At 35.8% G+C, this 4,598-nt stretch overlaps 1 long non-coding RNA gene across 2 annotated transcripts; it reads right to left on the bottom strand.

Moving 5' to 3' along the window:
- Nucleotides 1-511: 511 nt before the first annotated feature.
- Nucleotides 512-4,598, bottom strand: LOC113050048 (uncharacterized). Of its 2 annotated transcripts, XR_003276708.1 has the most exons (4): nucleotides 4,347-4,598; nucleotides 3,505-3,601; nucleotides 3,334-3,408; nucleotides 512-1,340 (listed from the first exon to the last, which is right to left on the bottom strand). It is a non-coding gene; the product is annotated as an uncharacterized LOC113050048 (long non-coding RNA). The 2 variants fall into 2 exon arrangements; XR_003276709.1 differs by lacking the exon at nucleotides 3,334-3,408.

Below are 4,598 nucleotides of genomic sequence, written 5' to 3'. Positions count from 1 at the left end.
TACAATGGATGTTGTGACCCTGGTCTTAAGTATCCATTTTTTTGACATTGAGATTTATACATCATCTGAAAGCTGAATAAATAAGCTGATGTATGGTTTGTTATAGGAAAATATTTGGCCGAGATACAACTATTTGAAAATCTGGAATCTGAGGGTGCAAACAATTCTAAATATTAAAAGAATTGCCTTTAAAGTTGCCCAAATGAAGTTCTTAGCAATGCATATTACTAATAATAAATTATGTTTTGATATATTTACGTTAGGAAATTTACAGGATATTTTCATTGAACATGATCTTTAGTCAATATCCTAATGATTTTTGGCATAAAAGAAAAATCTATACTTTTGACCCATACAATGTTTTTTTGGCTATTGCTAAAAATATACCCAAGTGACAGTTTCACTGACCCAGATGACATTTGCTTTGAGATTTTGTTTCTACCATATAATGTATACAATAACGGTCCAATAAAGCAAGAATGGTAACACTTTATTTTCAAGGAGTCCTTAATTACATGCAAGTAACCCAAAACCTAACCCTAATCCTAATCCTATCCATACAGCAAGTACATGTAGTTAATTAATATTACTCTGTACTTAAATGTATAATTACACTGTAACAAGGAAACTTTAAAATAAAGTTTTCAGGGACAGTTTACTTGCTCAACACACACTTTAAAGTCGTTTCATATCAGGTCTGCGGTTTGGGATTTCGATGAATCTTTGTTTTTATCTTTCAGCTGGGTAAGCTGCATAGACCGCAGTCCCGGCTCAGCGGTCATCTGCTGTTTCTCTAAAGTAAGCTGATCAACACTGCAGAGCTTTTCTGAGAGCACAGCGTGCTGACAGGCCCTCTCTCTTTGCATTATGCTGAGTCTGAGCTCTGTCTGTCTCAATGCAGCCTGTTAAACCAAACAGTATATAGTGCGGATGACATGCAAGAAATACTTATGAGAAGAAGTGCAAAATAAAACACTCAGCTTGGATCAAAGGAAATATTTCTGTAACATATCTTCATAGCTCTTCCTGTTCCAGCCATTGAGCATCAACAATGCCCATGTAAGGGGTTATTTAATCTATAATCAGTTTAAAATGTACAGAAACTACCTAATAGATAAGGTATTGTGAATTCCCCCATCTGAGCTGCTTGATTTGGTTAGTCAAACACTGTTGCGTGTCCACAGTGCAGCTGTGATTTGGGATAATATGCAGGACATTTTCCAGTTCTGTGCTCATCATCTGGTCATCTGTCTCATCAGACCTTGAACCTCTTCCAGCTGGACCTGGACCTGCTGCACTTCATGCTGCTTCAACAATGCCTGCAGATGACTTCTCTCCCACTGAAATACACATAACAAAACTGAAATGAAAGAACTTGCCCACATTCTCTGAACAACCAGCTGTTCTAAAACGGTGGGTCACAGGTCTGTTACAAAAGGGTTTACAGATATTTAGAAAAACATAGTAATAAGCAATTAAAAGAATAATTAACCCAAAAATTTGCTGAAAATATACTCAACCTTTGGTTGTCAATGACGTAGATGAGTTTTTTTCTTCATCAGAACAGATTTGGATAAATTTAGCAAACAGTGAATGGGTGCCGTCAGAATTAGATTCCGAACAGCGGAAAAAATTATTACAAGAAATCCACAACTTCAGGCAATCGATCAGCATTGAAGGAAGTAAAAATCATCATGCTTACAAACGAAAAATTAATAAATACTTTTTTATCCTCAAACTGTTGCTTCCAGGTAAAATGCAAATCCTTATCAATAATACTGTTTTCTCCAGTGAAAAAACTCATCATGTCTGACTCGTATTGGTCCAAAACAGTTCTAAAAAAATGCAGTTTTCCACTTCACAAGACATTATTGATGTGCTGGATTACTTATTGGGATATTTTCATCAGCTGTTTGGACTCACATTCTGACGGCAACCATTCACTGCAGAGGATGAGCAAGAAATGTAAGGCTGAATCTCTCCAAATCTGTTCCGATAAAGAAAGGCACTCATCTACATCTTGAATGAGTACATTTTACAGCTTTTTTTTCCGCAAACAATTCCTTCAATATAATTGTCCATAGTTAGGATGATGCTAAATAAATCTACCTATCAACTTTTAAAAGAGAGGAGAAAACACATTTGTCCAGATCATTAAGTGGTGATATTTAAAATGTGGTTTTATTTTAAGGAGCTTTTTGTAAGATAAGCAACTTTGTTACTTTGTTTGGTAGGCATCTATAAAATCAATTAAAAACTTGAAGCAAAACCCCTGCTATAAGCATAAGAGTACAGATGAAGTCACCTTGTTACACCAGTCATGTGTCAAGCTAAGAATGAAGAACAAATATAAATGGTGTAACAGCGATTCCTCTTTTCATCATTCTGAACAATCTCAATGAATGTGCTAAGTCCTGTAATACAAGATGCACTTGCAGTTATTCTGAGGCTGGTACAGACTGTGCCGACCTGCAGTTAAGCTAAGCTTGCTAAAGCTGATCTCAAATCAATACTATCTGAGCTGAGACTCATGCTGTTCTGTCTCTGCCACATCATGGTAGTATACACTTGTCAACAGGAAATTCTACTGTGGCATCTGTTATGAAAACTTCTGCTTTGGTGTGATGCCACCAATTCACATCAGTATAAGGATAAATACTTCTGATTATGACCACTGACTGACCTTTTACTGTTGATAACATTTCTTAATGCTGAAATGTTTTTTGTTTTTTTTTGGCCCAATAGTGTCCCCAAGTGGAAATGCGAAAATAAAGACTGACCCCTCCTCTGCTTTTCCTTGGTCAGTCAAATAGATAAGCCTGTCCAAATCTCTCGCCAATGATTGAACTATTGTTGCAATGTGTTTGGGCTAGTCTAGATGCGCAAACAAACTAATCAATGTTTTGATAGTGTCACAGAGACACAGTATAAAAATGGCAACCTCCCATTGACTTGTCTCGAACAGTTGTTTTTAATATTCTTCTATTTACTGGAAGAAAAAAAAAACACAGAAAAAGCTATTAGCCTACACCGCTGTTTATTACTTTAAGCTGGCAGAGTTGTGTATGTAATTGGGATGAGAGGTCCCATCCTCTCACGGCGTTCTTGGCCTGGGACTGGGATTGAGCCAAATCCTCCTCCACTGACCTGAACCAGCAGCCAACTCAAACCCTTCTCTCATTAGTCTACAGCCACATTGAGCACATGAAGACTATCAAGCAAACCAGATGCATCAGTCAGACAGTGCTAATGTGAAACATCCATCATAACAGCATCCAAGCTCTCCAGTTTTGGTGTAAACACAAAAAGGAGTCTGAACAATCATCTCATTACCTTATTGTTTATCTGACTACAGCTCATTTATCTTTCTCTGGTGTAAACAGGATAAACTTTCAGCTGGGTTTCTGACTTAAACATGGAAAAAAAAAACATTTGAATCAAAAAGTTACAGAATGAAAAGCAAAAAAATTTAGTTGGGATGATATATGCATGATGAGAACTTACTGGAACTAAACAAAAGTTGCAGACTGTTGGAATGAGTCATTAAGCACCAAAATGTCTCAGTCAATATCGCCACCTCCTGGTCTTGAGCTGCTCTGGTCTGTAACAGAACATGATGAGATGTGATGTGAAACCACAGTATAACAGTTAAGTTCTGATACTCAGCCAACCTTAAAACTCAGTGGAACCCAGAGAGACAAATACAAAGGACATTTCTTAATAATAATAATAATAATAATAAATGTACACATAAAACGTTTAGTTATTCATGTTATTTAAATAAACACCCCTGAAGTGTATATAATCTATCTATATTATCTACATTACCACTCCAGGACTTCTGAAATCTCAATGTATTCACTATCCATATCTATGTAGTATAATGTAACAATAGTGTATTGTTTTGTATGGTGTGTACACTTCTTTTCTACTGTGTTTGTACTTTTGTGATGTCCTAATAAACATGATCAAACTTTATAAGATTTTTTATCTTATTCTAGGTTGATAGCTACTATAGGTGTAATACAATAGGTAAAAAATTCACTAATACGGAAAACTTCCTTAAACGTCCTCTCTGAATCTGTAACGTTAGATCTTAAAAATAAAAAGACAATTAACGTTATTTGATTTATTAGTCTATTAAATTAAATTAATATTTTATTACAAACCCGGAAAATTAACTGTCTGGGGAAATGGTGGACTTGTAACCTAAAGACACAATATCGGTTCATTTTTTCCACTCCGTGTTTATTATTAGCTTACACACAGTCATTGACATCAAAAGAAAGAAGTGTGCATATTATTTACAGATAAATATTTGCTATCACATTAAATAGTCAGCTCACATATAACGGTTAGTATGTTTGTTCTGGAGACCCTTCCGGTTGTGTGGACAGCAAGTGGTTTTATTTCTGATAGCCAGAGAGCATTAGCATCCTGTATAAACGTGATATTGGACATTACAAATTAAATTGGAAGTACAAGCAGTTTTAAACTTGATGTACATTTATTTGCAACAAGATTTGACCAAAGCTAACCGACTTATTTGCTAATCTGCAAACAGGCGCAATGAAGCCTCCGTCATCACCATAGCAACT

The sequence above is a fragment of the Carassius auratus genome, chromosome 30 (genome assembly GCF_003368295.1).
Source record: "Carassius auratus strain Wakin chromosome 30, ASM336829v1, whole genome shotgun sequence".
Classification (NCBI taxonomy): Eukaryota; Metazoa; Chordata; class Actinopteri; order Cypriniformes; family Cyprinidae; genus Carassius; species Carassius auratus.
Note: the sequence above shows the minus strand (reverse complement) of the source record. Positions and strands in the feature narration are given on the sequence as shown.